General features: G+C 28.3%; 2 pseudogenes across 1 annotated transcript; both read right to left on the reverse strand.

Moving 5' to 3' along the window:
- Positions 1 to 6,153: 6,153 nt before the first annotated feature.
- LOC137809389 (putative CCR4-associated factor 1 homolog 11 pseudogene) lies at positions 6,154 to 6,991 on the reverse strand (annotated as a pseudogene).
- A 2,124-nt stretch (positions 6,992 to 9,115) lies between these two features.
- Positions 9,116 to 17,481, reverse strand: LOC137811599 (glycerol-3-phosphate acyltransferase 9-like; annotated as a pseudogene). The gene is made up of 11 exons (XR_016518666.1): positions 17,355 to 17,481; positions 17,042 to 17,219; positions 16,792 to 16,900; positions 16,606 to 16,675; positions 15,179 to 15,265; positions 15,012 to 15,108; positions 14,768 to 14,848; positions 14,549 to 14,668; positions 14,365 to 14,463; positions 9,621 to 9,722; positions 9,116 to 9,538 (listed from the first exon to the last, which is right to left on the reverse strand). The product of XR_016518666.1 is annotated as a glycerol-3-phosphate acyltransferase 9-like (transcript).
- Positions 17,482 to 18,010: the final 529 nt, after the last annotated feature.

Below are 18,010 nucleotides of genomic sequence, written 5' to 3' on the forward strand. Positions count from 1 at the left end.
CTCTTTTTCTCTTCCAATCTCTCTTTCTCTTTTCTTCAAGAACAACAAAAGTACAACAATAATTCTCACTACACTACTTTTATAGTCTAATCAGACATAACTTACAAAAGATAAAAGATAATAAGATATAATAGATTTCTTCAATCTAATCTTATAATCACACTTATTATTTATTTATAGTATAATTCAAGATATTAATTAAATATATCAAGATTGTAATTGCATTTTCTTTATGAGAATTTTTTAGATATTAAAAAAATATAAGATTACACTCTTGAAATCTTATATCTTATTCTAAAATCTTATCTTTACTTATGGATGAATACTCTCACACTTGACATTTATTTACAAAATTTTATCTTTTTAATACATATTTTAATAGTTGATAATTTTAGAATCACAGATCATTAATTTTTTCTATCTCAATCCACCGTTAGATCTAATTATCTTATTTCTTTTCTAGCCGAATATGTTTAAAATGTAAATATTTATTTTCTCAGGAGATGATTATATACGTATTTCATAAGTAACTTATCTATATTTTAGGAGATTATATCTTAAAATTCAATATCATTCGTTTATCTATTTTACGTTCATTTTTTTAGCTGATTTCTAAAACTTTTAAAAAAAATAATCTTTTAAGAAAAATAATAATCAATTATCTCAATTTTGATAATGTATATTTAATTAATTATGTGATATAATAATAAATTTAATTTCTCGGATTGTGTTTCTAAATATAATAAATAACAATATAATTAATTACAAAATTGTAATTATTTTTTTCAATTTTTTTTAATAAACTATTTACAGTATGATCTTTTAATCAATACTTACTTTTGATATTACTCTTCTATCCCTTGTAACAACTAGATAACAACTATGCGATTTTATTTTTATATATTTATAATATAGAAGTTCATTAACAATGTGATTGACTTTTTTAATAAAACCATTCATCAATTATAATTGTATTACTTAGTTTAACTTGTAATTTAAATATAAAGTTTAACGATAAAATTAAAATTTAAAGGCATGAAATTTAGCTTTCAATCATGAACTATATTAGCTGGATGAAACAAATATTAATTCTGAATATTGGAGACATTATACGTAAGTAGTTCTTCAACCTTCTTTCTTTAACTTTAAATCCTTTTGTTTCCTTCTTCCACAAAAAAACATAAAGTTTACATTAAAAAAACACATTTTTTAAGTTAAAACTAAAAATTACAGACAATTACAGCCTAAATTTATATTTATTTAAAACTATTTATTTTGTCTAAAGCCTTCCAAACACATGTAGAATCATCTGCTTGTGTACATAGTTCAATTATACCGTTCACAGCACAACAACTAAAACAAGGGTAAGGTAGTGAAAATAAAGTTTTATAATATACACAATTAAATCAAATTAATCACTCCAAAATTATCTTCTAACCTAGGGTACTATTACAAATTAAAGTTAGTTTCACTCACTTAACCACTCCAAAATTTATGAACCTATAGCAAGTTATCTAAATATTACCAAATTTAAGTATGAGTTTAATCAAGTTGAGAGAAACACTTTTTTCAACTGGCCTCACTAAAATTGAAGACTAAATCATAGAGAAAAACAAAGAATAAAGATATTTAGAGTAAAAAAGAATTTACTCGGTTTGAAAATCTAATCGGATAAAAATGTACCATGACTTCTCAGCTACAACATGACGTGATCAAGTTTTGGAATAGATGAGGTATGAGAGAGAAAATGAAGAGAGAAGTGAGAAAAGAGAAGTTGGAAGAGATATGGAGAAAATAAGAAGAAAAAAAAATTGAGAGAGAGAAAAGAAGGTGGGGGCGGTATATTTTTTTTTTACGGCTTTTACCATTTTGTACTACATAATTCAAAACTAATATACAATAAGTTTTTTTATAATACATTAAATACATTTTCTATTCATCATATCATATGATAAGAAAACATTAAATTAACTTCTAAATATTAACGTTAATCGAATTGACGCTATTAACTTATGTTAATACAACTCTAATGCAACACAGAAAATTAATTTTAAAAAATAATTAAAAAACATAAAATTAATTTGTATTTTTTAATTAAATAAATATTATTTTTTTTAACATAAAATTAATTCTTATTTTTTAATTAAATAAATATCTTTTTAATATTGGTTTAACTGATAGTAACAGAGAGTCTGTTTAATGTTGAACATTAAAAAAATTTACTTAGCTGAATCTAATGAGACACAATTTTGTTTAAAAAGAGAATTAAAAAACGTGTAGATTAAATGGACACTAAATTAAATAAATTTTTAAATAAAAAAATTAACCTGGATCAAGCGAATTTTAAATTATCAAATTTGTACCTACAATTTACATGTAAAATGACAAAAATGCCATATATTAAAATAGGGGTGAGAATCAAAAATATTTTTGCAACCCTTTTCTCAATTCCATAAATTATTTTTCGGGAATTCATTTTTAGTTTTTGTTTCCTGAATCTAAATATTTATTATCTCTTTTTCAGGATATGATTATAAGTAAATCATAACTGATTTATCTATTTTAGAATATTGATATATTTAAATTTCAATTAATTATTTTATATATTTTATGTTACATTTTTTTGTCATTTTTAAAAATTTTAAAATCTAAAACCAAAGATTATATTTAAAATTGTATACATTATCGATTTTTAACAAAAAAATAAATAAATTTTAGATTAAAATATAACTGAATAATATTAAATTATAATAGGTGAATTGTTTATTTTATTTTTAATTATAACTGTAAATTAGACTAACACGAGTCTTATTATTCCATCTACTTATTTAAGAATTCAAAATAAATAAGTTTTCATTATATTGATTTATTCCATCACAACATAAATGATATTGTATTCATAAGAAAATGTTAAACATTACAATTTTTTTTTTTTTTTTTTTGATTGAAATTAATTTTTTCATAAAATTCCTAATAAATTTACGGAATCGTACATCTATTTCCAATGTTAAATTATTATTTCTTAATTAGTATATAAAAAGAAAATAAAATAAAAAATACAAAACAAAAGGATAGTACAATAACGAAGTCATCCAATTTGCAACTATTATCTCTAAGCCATACAGAACACCTGCATGTTTGGGTAAGTCAAACTCTGTATGAAAATATAGAGTTTTAATTTTATTGAAAACATGGAGAGTGACTAAGCTATCGAAACTGCCATGAAGGTTGGGACAAAATCTGATAAGATGCTTAACTTCGTATACTTTGTATCCAAAGAAGAATTTAACGAGTTGAAGAAAATCACACAAGTTGGGAGGTAGAAATGGTTGCATATAAAAAAAGCGTTTACTCAGTATCTTGACCATGTACCCAAAATCATAGGCACTATGAAAAGCAATCCACTTAATATTATTGTTGCAGTATTGTTGCAGAGGAGTCCTGAGAACGTCATTAACTCAGCAAATCGCACAATGCTCACTCCAAACCTTCGATTCTTGTCAAAATCCATGCCTTGATGTCGAAGGAGGGCGATGGAGTGAGGAGCATGAGGATGTTGTGTCACATCGAACTCCCAGAAGTTGAATTCCCAAATGAAGCGGTTGGAGGTTCACTTGAATGAGATGCATACTGTCCAGGTTAGCTTTCATCACTGCGTAGTTATTTTGTGGTTGTCGGAATGCTGAATGCGACTAAAAGACGGCGCCAGGGAACTCTGTATCCATTAAGATGAAAGGGTATAAGGCAATGACAGAATGAATCATCTCGAACTCCGATTCAAGGTTGTAAGACTACACTGATCTTGTCATTACAGAACTGTAAGGGAGAGTCATGTTGTTGTTGCTTTCTCTTTCCATCTCTCTTTCTTTTCCGATATATCTTTCTCTTCCAGTTTCTCTTTCTCTTTCCTTCAAGAACAACAAAACAACTACATCAATTATTCTCACTACACTACTTTTATAGTCCAATCAGACATAACTTACAAAAGATAATAAGATATAATTGATTTCTTCCATCTAACCTTATAATCACACTTATTATTTATTTATGGTATGATTCAAGATATCAATTAAATATATCAATTGCATTTTCCTTTATTATAGTTTCTTAGATTTTAAAAAAATATAAGATTAAACTCCAAAATCTTATCTTATATTTAAAATCTAAATATTTATTTTCTCTTTTTTAGGATATGATTATATACGTAAATCTTAAGTAACCATTTTTTTAGTTGATTTCTAAAATTATTCAAAAAGTAATCCATTAAGAAAAATAATAATCAATTATCTCAATTTTGATAATGTATATTTAATTAATTATAGGATATAATAATAAATTTAATTTTTGTGATTGTGTTTCTAAATATAATAAATAACAAAAATAATTAATTACAAAATTATAATTTATTTATTTTTCAATTTTTTAAATAAATTATTTACAGTATTTATTATCTTGATAATCAATAGTTATTTTTTTATATTACTCTTCTATCACTTATGAGTTATAACAAAGAGTTGCTATTTTTCTTGCTCTTCCATAATCACTTTTATTTCTTTTTGATTTAGATTTATAAATTTGCTTTACACTGTAATTTTTACACTTGAATTCTCTAGCCTCCACCAACATTGATTTATCTTTTTGTAATATGGATAAGAAAAAAAGTTTTCACCATTATTTATTTGGAATCTTCTTTTGTTTTTTCTTCTATTCTTCTTGTTTTTTCCACCTTTAGAATCTTGTGTTTTTACATGAAAAACACCTTATATAGTTTCGACTCATCATTCTTCTTTGATCTTTAGCATATAAGATATTTACCAATTCTCACAAATTGAGAGTTGACAAGTCTTTCACTTAAAAGTTATAATTTTTTACTCATATTTTTCTAGTATAGTGACCATAATTTTTTGAACAACATTATTTCATTGGAAAAGAGTTTCTTAAGAAGTTGAACTTTATTGATTATACTCAGAAGTTAAACTTTTAATTATTTATGTCTCCTTTTTCACTTGCATGTATTTATTATTTATTGTCAGAGTATTCATTCTTGAAATTGATAAATTTGAAGTTGATAATTCTTATAAAAATCATTTTTAACATAAAAAAAAAACATCTTTTTGCCTCCATAGGTTATCTGTAACTTCACTATAGGTTATATATTATGCAACATGGGTATAGAGAAGATGACAAAACCTTTTATCATTTAGACTCCATTAATCACTACCCTACACCACTTACACCCTACTCCTATTACTAGTGATATTTTGGATCATATACTCATTAATTACCAGCATTCTTCATATTCTTCATTTGCATTTTCACTGTAATGCTTGAAATAGTTGTTGTACCCAATGCACTCTTCGTATAAATAGTTTGAATTTTTTGACCATATATTTTTATTTCAATAATTATTATAATAATTGTATTTTTTTTCAAAAGAAAAAATGTATAATATTTAGATTATTCATCTCTTAATTAAAAATAATTTATTTCTTTATTTAATAAAATAAATAATTAAATAACTTCTTCTTTTAGAAATACTTGTTACCATATAATAATTTACCCTTTAATATATATATATATATATATATATAATTTATTTTTATAGTTTAATAAATAAATTTTTTTATTTCTTATAAATATAGGTAATCTCAAATAGATTTATGAACTTTAATTTTTGTTTGGTCTTCTATTTAAGGAAGAATCTATTGTTATAAAATTATAAAATTATCATAATCTAAACTATCGTGTTTACTTTTAGAATATGTGTGAATAGAAATATATAGTAAAATTCATAATGATATTGTAAATTCACGTAATATATTAATTGAATAAAATTATAATTATTATAAATTTATAATGTAATATTTATAATAAAAATAACACAACCAACTTACTTTTAAAGATATTTAAAGATAATTTCATATCTCTTTGATAGACTTGAAATTCATAGTTCATGTAAAAATAACTTTTTACATAGAAAGACAACTTTTTGTCTTTGCTTTTTTTTCTTCCTCTCTTTATGATACTTCATTTGAGTCACAATTGAATTTTGAAACAACTCAGAAACATCATAATTTTCTTACTAACCCCCAATAATTCAATGCTTCAAGATGGTTGATCATCCATGCAGTCCGTAACTTATATTCATCATTATCAAAAACGAGTGGTGAACTCTAAGCTATACAGAACACCTGCATGTTTGGGTAAGTCAAACTCTGTATGAAAATATAGAGTTTTAATTTTATTGAAAACATTGAGAGTGACTAAGCTATCGGAACCAGCATGATGACTTCTTCTGCAACTATTATCCAAACCGAGGGACTCATAAACCTTGTCAAAACCGCCATGAAGGTTGGGACAAAATCTGATGAGATGCTTAACGTCGTATACTTTGTATTCAAAGAATAATTTAACAAGTTGAAGAAAGTCACACAAGTTGGGAGGTAGAAATGGTTGCATATAAAAAAAAACGTTGACTCAATATCTTGACCATGTACCCCAAATCATAGGCACTATGAAAAACAATCCACTGAATATTATTGTTGCAGAGGAGTCCTGATAACATCATCAACTCAGCAAATCGCACAATGTTCACTCCGAACCTTCGATTCTTGTCAAAATCTATGTCTTGACGTCGGAGGAGGGCGATGGAGTGAGGAGCATGAGGATGTTGTGTCACATCGAACTCACAGAAGTTGAATTCCCAAATGAAGCGGTTGGAGGTTCCAAAGGTTGGAAGGTTTCCGTGGTGATCCGAAAAGGTGAGGCCCACTTGAATGAGGTGCATACTGTCCACGTTAGCTTTCATCACTGCGTAGTTATTTTGTGGTTGTCGGAATGCTGGATGCGACTGAAAGACGACGCTAGGGAACTCTGTATCCATTGAGATGAAAGGATATAAGGCAATGACTTAACGAATCAACTCGAAGTCCGATTCAAGGTTGTAAGACCACACTGATCTTGTCATCACATAACCGTAAGAGAGAGTCATGTTGTTGTTGCTTTCTCTTTTCATTTCTCTTTCTCTTCCAATCTCTCTTTCTCTTTCCTTCAAGAACAACAAAACAACTACATCAATCATTCTCACTACACTACTTTTATAGTCCAATCAGACATAACTTACAAAAGATAATAAGATATTGATTTCTTTAATCCAATCTTATAATCACACTTATTATTTATTTATGGTATGATTCAAGATATTAATTAAATATATCAAGATTGAAATTGCATTTTCCTTTATTAGAGTTTCTTAAATTTTAAAAAAATATAAGATTAAACTCTGAAATCTTATCTTACTTTATCCACTATTCTCACTTGACATTTATTTACAAAATTTTATTTTTTTAATACAGAGTTAATATTTTTAGAATCACAGATAATTTATCTTTTCTATCTCAACCCGCAATGAAATCTAATTATCTTATTTATTTTTTAGCGGGATATATTTAATATCTAAATATTTTTTTTTCTTTTTAGGATATGATTATATATGTAAATAATAAGTAACCATTTTTTTAGTTGATTTCTAAAACTATTCAATAATGTATATTTAATTAATTATAGGATATAATAATAAATTTAATTTTTTAGATTGTGTTTCTAAATATAATAAATAACAAAATAATTAATTACAAAATGATAATTTATTTATTTTTCAATTTTTTTAATAAATTATTTACAGTATTTATTATCTTCATAATCAATAGTTATTTTTTATATTACTCTTCTATCACTTATCACTTATAACAAAGAGTTGCTCTTCTTCTTGTTCTTCCATAAACACTTTTACAATCACTTTTATCTTTTTTTATTTAGATTTAGATTTGTAAATTCGCTTTACACATCCAAATCACTTTACTTTTACACTTAGAAATCTCACAACATTGATTTATCCTTTTGTAATATGCACAAGAAAAAAAGTTCTCACCATTATTTATTTTTGGAACCTTCTTTCTTTTTGGTCTTCTATTTATTGTTCATCTTGTATTTTCCACCTTTAGAATCTTGTGTTTTTACATGAAAAACACCTTATATAGTTTCAACTCATCATTCTTCTTTGCTCTTTAGCACGTAAGACATTTACCAATTCTCATTTCACCAAATATGATTTTTTACTCGTATTTTTCAAGTATAGTAACCATAATTTTTTTGAACAACATTATTTCATTTGAAAAGAGTTTCTTAACAATTATACTCAGAAGTTAAACAACAAAACTTTTAATTATTTATGTCTCCTTTATGCACTTGCATGTCTTTATTCTTTATTGTCAGAGTATTCCTTCTTGAAATTGATAAATTTAAAGATAATTTCATATCTCTTTAATATACTTGAAATTCATAGTTCATGTAAAAATAACTTTTGACATAGAAAGACTATTTTTTGTCTTTGCTTTTTTTTCTTCCTCTCTTTATGATACTTCCTTTGAGTCACAATTGAATTTTGAAACAACTCAGAAACATCATAATTTTCTTACTAACCCCCAATAATTCAATGCTTCAAGATGGTTGATCATCCATGCAGTCCGTAACTTATATTCATCATTATCAAAAACGAGTGGTGAACTCAAAGATAAAGACTTTGATATCAATTTGTTCTTGAATAACACTCAATAAATTAAATGAAAAAGATGTAAATATAATTGGAAACTAACAACATAAACCAATATCCTATATTTCTAGACATAAATATTGATAAATTCGGATACATATTCAACAATTAAATGATATCCAGTAAGATTATTTATATTTTTAATTAAATAAATATTTCATTTAGCATCGGTTTAGTTGGTGTTAATAAAGTCTGTTTAATGTATTTATCTTTTTTTCCAAAATATAAAGTCTCACAATATGTCCGATTTGTATTTATATATATTTAAATTAGTGTCGACTATATTAATCTATGCGCCTTCATGACAACGAATATAAACCATGAATTATTTTTAATTTAAAGGCCTAAATTTAAAAATGATAAATTTTCTCATCCACAATTTTATTCGTTTATATTTTATTTATTTAAAGATGAGGCATTTTACAAAAAACTTTATTTTTAAATTGCTTTCATTAGCGTCAATCAAATCGATGCAATTTAAATTAATATTAAAAATAGATCTTATTTAACATCGATCTATTCAACACTAAATTAAATAAATTATAAAATAAGGTCGATGAAAAATTAAATAAAATTTTAAATAAAAAACATCAATGTCCGTCAACCTCACGCTAAAAAACATTCGTCCTCCAAGTATGTATACTTTTGACTATACATGTTAATTTCTGCACGAAGTTGTTGATTTTCAACCAACTGATCAAAGTGAGAAGCGCTAGAACCAGAGGAGGAGGGTTGAGTGAGGAAAAAAAATCATTGGCGGAAGTTACTAGCCATGTCTATCGTGCCATAAATTCGACCTTTACTCTTCCTTCTAGCAGCTTCCTTCCAAGCATGAAGTTTGGTTGTTGAATATACTTGGTGGACATCAAAGGTTGAGTCCTGAGAACTATTTGCTTAAAGGGTTCTCAAGCGCTCATAGTAATTTTCCTACACATTATTAGGAAATGGAAATGTTAGGAAATTAAATTAAAAATTTAAAAAAATTTAAAAACTTAAAACAATAACTTACCTAAGTTTCACGAGCACGAGTATCAACCCAATCATCCTTCTTGTTTGTGTGAGTGGCCATAAAGAGTTCATCGGGTTTTAGGGGGCGACCATTTTTACGCTCCTAATAATGTTGTACAATTAGAAATAGTATATGTTGTAGAAGTAAAATGAATTACATGTAAGAAAGTGACAAGTACATACTAGGTCACTGTAATATTTGAATGTGATTTTCGACCTATGGAGCTCAATGCTCCACCACGAGCTGAAACCTTATTCATTTTATTTTGAGTTTATTTTTCTTTGAACTTTTGGGTATCCCAATAGTTCAAAAGTTCAACCTGTGTCTCCTTGTAATCCAAATAGGTCAGACAACATTTGTCCTAACTTTGATCAACATGTCACCATGTCATCGTTTTCTAACTTTGGACATGTAGACCGTTTTAATCTCCCACTAATCTTGAGGGACTCAAGTAACTCAGTTGTAAAAAACGAAAAAAGAAAAAAAAACATTGTAGTGGAATAATATATTTTCATTTTGATAATTTGTATGAAATTGTGATATAGTAGAAAATGAATTATATTACAACCATTCAAAATTATAAAATGAAAAAAAATATATGAAAATGAAGTATATAATTTAAGTAAGTTATTAATTGAAAAAAGTGATAATGTCTCCAATATTGAGAATTAATATTTGTTTAATCCAGCTAATATATAGTTGTTGATTGAAAGGTAAATTTTATGCCTTTAAATTTTAATTTTATCGTTAAACATTATATTTAAATTACAAGTTAAACTATGTAATACAATTATAATTGATGAATGATTTTATAAAAAAAAGTTAATAACATTGTTAATGAATTTCTATATTATAAATATATAAAAATAAAATCGCCTAGTTGTTATAGGCGATGCAAGAGTAATATCAAAAGTCTGTATTCTTTATCAAGATAATACTGTAAATAATTCATTAAAAACAATTTTGAAATAAATTAATAAATTATAAATGAAGAATGCTGGTATGATCCAAAAATATCGCTACTAATAGGAGTGGTGTAGAATACTTATTAATGGAGTCTTGTCATCTTCACTATGCTGACGTTGCATAATATATAACCTATAGTGAAGTTACAGAGTTAAGGTTTTAGGGATTAATCAATGGATCATACTAATAATTATGCTTATAAGCAATGTCTGTTTGTACAAGGTTAATGCGCCCCTTATATTTATCACACTTTTTTGTTCACTAAAAAAATAATCATTTATAAAAATGTAATTGTTCATAACAAAATAAAAAATACATTATAAGTAATTATCTTATTTATACACACATTTGTAACTTGATTATTGATTTTAAAGTATAATCTTAATTCATATTTTATATTTTTCAATACTAAATCAATGATTAAGTATTAAAAAAATTACAAATTTAAGTGAAAGTGAGAAGATGTGTGTTTAATCTTTTACGACTGATCGTATAATTCAGATCGTATAATTCATATCATAGAGTCTCACTTAATTTAATTAAAGTATTACAATTTTTTATATATAACTAAGTGATTAAAATGAATAGTAAATAAGTATACTATAGTATTTCATAACTAAATTATACTATAACTAAATTAAAATGAAATTATACTATAACTGTTTTCAAATTAATAAAAAAATTAAAATTTAATTGAGAAAAAGAAGTAAAAGACGATACATTAAATGGTCATGTACCCAAAAGCAATCAATTAAAATTTCATTGGTTGAGTGTATTTAGAAGAGAGGGACAAAACCAACACTGATTTGAATTACTTAGCCACTCCTGCAATGAGTTTCCAAAAGCGAATACATTTCTTGATTTATTCCATGACAACATAAATCTATTAATAAAGAAGAAACATATATAAGGGTGGAAAAAAGAGATTGTGGAAATTGTATTGTACTAAAAAGAGAAGAGAAGTAGAAAGATAGTAAAAAAAGGAAAATCAAGCATCTCTAAACAATAGAGAACACCTGCATGTTTTTGCAAGTCAAATTGTGTATGAAAATAGAGTTTTAATTTTATTTAAAACATGGAGAGTGACTAAGCTATTATAACATGATGACTTTTTCTGACACTATTATCCAGACCTCAGAAACTTTGTCTAAACTGCCATGAAGGTTGGAAAAAAATATGATAAGATGTTTAATGCCGTATACTTACGAAGAATTTAACAAGTTGAAGAAAGTCACACAAGCTGAGAGATAAAAATGGTTGCGTATAAAAAAAGTTGACTCAATATAATCACAATGTACCCAAAATGATAGGCTTTATGAAAAATAATCCACTGAATATTATTGTTGCAGAGGAGTCAGAAGAGCATCATCAACTCAACAAATCGCACACTCCAAACTTTCGATTCTTATCAAAATCCATGCCTTGACGCTAGGAGGACAATGGAGTGGGGAGCATGAGGATGGCGTGTCACATCGAACTCACAGAAGTTGAATTCGCAAATGAAGCAGTTGGAAGTTCCAAACGTTAGAAGGTTATCGAGTTCGTCTGAAATGGTGAGGCGCACTTGGATGAGGTGCATACAGTCCAAGTTAGCTTTCAGCAATGCGTAGTTATTTTGTGGTTGTCAAAATGTTGGATGCGACTGAAACCTTGAATAGTTGGATGAGAACAGTGTCTTCTTACAACCTTGAATCGAAGTTCGAGTTGATTTATTTCGTAATTTCCTTTTACCCTTTCATCTCTATGGACACGGAGTTCCGTGTTTCAGTCACATCCAGCATTCCGAACATCACAAAATAACTACGTAGTGATGAAAGCTAATGTGAACTATACGCACCTCATCCAAGTGAGCCTCACTCTTTCAGACGACCACGACAACCTTCCAACCTTTGGAACCTCCAACCATTTTATTTGGGAATTCAACTTCTGTGAGTTCGATGTGACACATCATCCTCATGCTCCTCACTCCATCGCCCTCCTCCGATCGACGTCAAGGCATGAATTTTGATAAGAATCAAAAGTTTGGATTGAACATTGTGTGATTCGCGGAGCTGATGATACTCTCAGGACTCCTCTGCATCAATAATTTTCAATGGAATGCTTTTCATAGTATCTATGATAGTACATGGTGAAGATATTGAGCCAACCCTTTTTTCATTATGTAACCATTTCTACCTCCCAACTTGTGTGACTTTCTTCAACTTGTTAAATTCTTCTTTAGATACAAAGTATACAATTGTTAAACATCTTATCAACTCCTGTCCCAACCTTCATGTTTGTTTAAACCGAGTTTATGAATCCCTAGGTTTGGATAATAGTGCTAGAAAAAGCAATTATATAGGTTTTGATATCTTAGTCATTCTCCATGTTTTTAATAAAATTAAAACTCTCTATTTTCATACACAGTTTCACTTACCAAAGCATGCAGGTGTCCTATATGGCACAAAGATCCCTTGATTTTCCTTTTTTACCATCTTTCTATTTTTGTTCTCTTCTCTTCTCCTTTCAATACAATACAATTACCAGATTCTAAATTAATATATATCACTGCATTTCATCCTACCTATCTCTTTTGTTTTTTTTCCACCCTTATGTTTCTTCTTTTTTGTTTCATTTTTTTTATTTTGTTTACATTTTATATAATAATTAACAAAATCAAACAATTTAACATTAGTGAAATAGACCTATGATTCCATAAATTTATTAGGATTTTTATTAAAAAATTAATTTCAATAAAAAAAATAATATAACAAAAACAAATGGTTAAACAGATATTCTCTTTATCATTCCACACTATAATTATTTTAGTTAATTTTTCTTATGTTTAATCCTTTCAATTTATAATCTTTTATTTATTTTTCTGAATTAAATTTTAATATTTTATTGATTTTAAAACAATTAAAGTAAAATTTAATTTACTTATGAAAATACTATAGAGTACTTATTTATTATACATTTTAATTGTCTAAAAACCAAACATTAGTTATATATTTATATTTATTTAATTTGGTGTCGGCTAAGTCGACGCTAACTTATACTATGAATCTGTGTGTCTTCGTGACAATGAATAGAAAACATATAGGAAACATAGATTATTTTTAATTTAAAGGTCCACAATTTTCTTCTCTCACTTTCTATATAAATCTCCTCACACTCATTTACTTCATCCAAATTCATTCCTATATCAACATTCAATTACTTCATTTACCTCATTTGCTACATTTATTTAATTCAGTGTCAGTTAAGTCGACGCTAACTTATACTATGAATTTGTCTTCCTTCGTGACAACGAATAGGAAGCATAGATTATTTTTAATTTAAAGGTCCACAATTTTCTTCTCTCACTTTCTATATAAATCTCCTCACACTCATTTACTTCTTCCACATTCATTCCTATATCAACATTCATGGGTAGACAAGGGTGCGAGTCATTTATGGAAAGACTTCACGTTTCATTATTACACAAATGTCACTTAGTTTTCACTTCTCAAATATTAGATAAATTATGCTCCCATTCCCAGTACCCTCCTTTTAATCTTTAAAGGTAACCAGCCTTTTTCCATAGAGAATAATGTGTTACACTTTAGTCTATTTTAACGTAATCAAACTTCTTGAGAAAATCTTCTCTCTCCCTCTTTGATTCTCACATGCATCATTGCTAGCTAATTATAAAGCTCTACTATTGACTGTTGGACTTCAAACAAAATTAACAGACATACATAGTTCTAATCATAAAACCTTAGCGACAAAGACTTGAGAAATGAGAAATTTAACTTACTTGCTTTCTCTGTGTTTTGGACAAGGGCGAGAATACTTCAGATATCCATCCCAAGGAGCCTTTTTAAGCCCAGCACGATGTGAGATTATGTCTCTCACCCTATACCATTGGAATGATATATACTGTTTTAATTCCTTGCAGCTAAACATAGTGGTTCATACAATATGGAACAAAGGTCTTTTACCTCTCTGCAAATTCAATGGATGTCTCTCCTGGCTTCAAGTTGTGTGGCTCCAAGTACCAAACATCACAAACTACAGCCCATGATGTCATTAATTGCAAGAGATGAGTGGTGAAGGATTGTCTGAAAGTGAAAAAGATACAGAAACTCTTATCCAGCAATACAAGAAGACATGAATGAATAGAAACAGAAATAATTATCATGTAAAAAGCAACTTCTTACTGTCGACTATTCCAAAAAGCATCTACCAAAATTTTATTGTACTTGATTGCAACTGGGCAAACTGCCAAGTTCAAATGCACCCTAAACATCATTAAAATTAGAAGAGGCTTCAATTATATTTATACCTTTCAGACTACAAGAATTAGAATAAAAGTGGATGGAGACAAAATTAAAGAGGAAAAGGAAAGCCTGTTGTATAAGTAAAAGTGTAAAACTCGGCATTTTGCAATTGCAAATCCTATACCTTCTTAAACATGACAGTATAATGATTATTTACACAAGTTCCTTCAGGAAATATAAGAAGAGGGTTATTGTTAGCTCCCTGGACAAGTTCCCTCAATCTGAAATATGAAAAATCGCTTAAGAATAAGATTTTAGATATACTCTCCCAACATTTTCAATTATACTTACTTCCTTGCCACAATTTCTCATCCTTCGCCTCTGTACTATTGAACCAGATACACCCTACACTCTCTAAAATAGTGCTCTGCAATAATCCTGTGAATGAAATCAAGAAATGCATCAGGCATAACTTGTGAAGTGCTCATCGAACTCGAAGGAAAGTTGATGTGGATGAATAGATAATTTAGTTACAAATATACAGTGTACTACCATAGAAAGACGCAGTAGCACCTAGCATGATTAATTTGGTGGAGCGTGAGAAGATCACATGACAACCTCGAGTTAAGTAGATAAAATGGAAGATAATCTGATTATAAGTAAGTCCATGTGCATGTAGCTGAACCCGCGTGGGGCCCGTTTGTTTAGCCTTTTAAAAGATAAAGATGTTTAAAATGAAACGATCTTCCCTGTCAACTAGTAATTTTCTCAACAATTTCCAACTACAACTCTAAGGACGGAGCTCTAAGAAATAGGAACTTAAGTTTATGGGTGTCTAAGTCCTACATTATGTAATAAGGAATCCTCGGGTGGATGCATTTAAGCGCTTGAGTCTTCTTTCTTAGTAGCTAGCGTTTTGAGGGTGGATTCCTCAAGTGTTTGGGGTACTTACCAATTGGTTGTTGATCTTTTCGAAAGGGCTGATTTTTTCTTCCTCCTTAACCACTAGAGAGGAGGCCTAGACTCTCCCACAACAATTTGACTTCCCTCTCAAATCACAAGATAAAAATCTCCTTCCCAATCCCTTTTCCTATTTACAAGCAACATGTCTTTTTTTCTCCAATTATTTCAGCCCCCACAACAAACTCTATTTATTTCTACTAACTAACTATGGGGATTACCTATCTCGGGCAGAATTTTGGTTCAATACTAGTTACTAAGATGTCTCATTTCCGATCTTTGTATGGGCAAGACCATCGTCCTTTATTGTTGAAAGCAAACTACAATTCCTTCTAAAGTTAAGGAAGTCAATCAGCAGCAAGACACCTTGGAGATTAACCTCACCTCGCCAAATGAAAGGTATGCTAACATGACACTTGAAGATTAACCTCACCTTTCCTCTCAATTCCATCTTGGGGACAATGTGTCACTTAGCGCTGGGGGTACAATTGATAGGGTATGGGACCCCGATATATAAGGTCTATGAAAAGAGAACTGAGAGAAAGAGTTAGGATGTAACTAAATTGATGGTTAGATAGTTTGTAAGAGCTAGCTTACCAGGATATATAGAAAATACGATCGAAAAGTAAGGCCCAGGAATAATGTTATGATATATTATGGGCTGGCTATATGTTAAGAGTTCTGAACTATAGTTAAATATTGTGATTTAGATGTCATTTTTGTTATCTAAGTTATTTTCTATGCATATGTATCTATTCACAGTATATTTTATGTTGTAGCTAGAAACTTATTATACATATTATGATCCTGCAACTTACGATCATCCATCCCCTTCCTGATTCTTGGTAGGATCTCAATTTTGACAACATTGGGAGACGGTCTATTGCACTGCAGCAGGTCAAGATTTAGTTTTAGAAAATGTTGAACACATCATGTTTGCCGTTAAATTCTCTCCATAACTATTCCATCATCAGCAATTTTCCAAAAGATAATAATTGACATACCAAAACCTAAAGGCAGAACAACAGCATATGAAGACAAGGTCAAAACCTCACATCTACAATGGCACCTGCTGCCTCAGACAAACTAGGTGAAATATCGATCAAATCACACCTGAAATGACAATTTAATTCAGAACATAATCATCATGCAAACAGAAAACTACTCCATTTTCATTGCCCCTTATCTTGGAGTATCTAAACAACAGTAAAAGCAAGACATGAAAATGAAAAAAAAAACAGCGGAGACACATACAGGCGGAGCTTCCCTTGCCGTTCATGTTGAACACTGGATCCAGAGGGTAGGTAATCCTCAATGTTGGGCCGATCAAGGTCCAATTCAGAACTCGAAGATTTGAATTTCCCAGTTCTATTCATCTTTGTTACGCTTTCACAACAACCAAAATGGCGTGACTAAAGTAGACCTTTAGATCCTGAAACACGCATGGTGAAAAAATAACTGATTCAATAAAATGTTCAAAGAGTTAGTCAACAAATTTCACCATAATTCTATAATTTAATTCCAACAAACAGCTCCCATGCAATGAAGTAAAAAAGAAGAAGAAAACCTTAATGTAGGAGATGACATTGGGAGGAAATCCAGAGAAAGAGAGAAAAAAAGTGATGAAAGAGAAAGAGCTCACGATCTAGGGAATAGAAAAGGGATGAGAAATTGCAGAAACCAACTCTAACCAGATGATGGAACCAAGAGTGTCATTCGAAGTCGTTGGGCGAACATTCCTACCGCGAGCGTAACTAATTTTTCAACTCTTTTTTTTATATATTGCTTCTCCTTTACAATTTTGCAATTTTAGTTACTTTTTCTTTTCTCTGACTTCTCTTCCTTTCTCTTCTTTCAAAACTTTCTTTTCCATAAAATATCAATATTTTTTTAAGAAAAATAGAAATAATTAAATAAATATTTTTTATTTAGTATTATTTAAAAAAAAATTATAATAAAATAATTTAACATATAAATACTTTAATTTATTTGATTAAATATATTAATTATCAATTAGAAATTTAAAATTATTCATAATTAAATATGATTTAATATATATATATAATTAAAAAAAATTGACAGACCAAAATCAAACTATTAAATTATACCAGGTGAGTTGTTTGTTTTATTTTTAATTATAACTGTAAATCAGACTAACACGAATCTTATTGTCCCATCTACTTATTATTAGATAACATTTATTTAAAAATGTAAAATAAATAA

The sequence above is a fragment of the Phaseolus vulgaris genome, chromosome 2, assembly GCF_051622355.1.
Source record: "Phaseolus vulgaris cultivar YP4 chromosome 2, ASM5162235v1, whole genome shotgun sequence".
NCBI classification, from domain to species: Eukaryota; Viridiplantae; Streptophyta; class Magnoliopsida; order Fabales; family Fabaceae; genus Phaseolus; species Phaseolus vulgaris.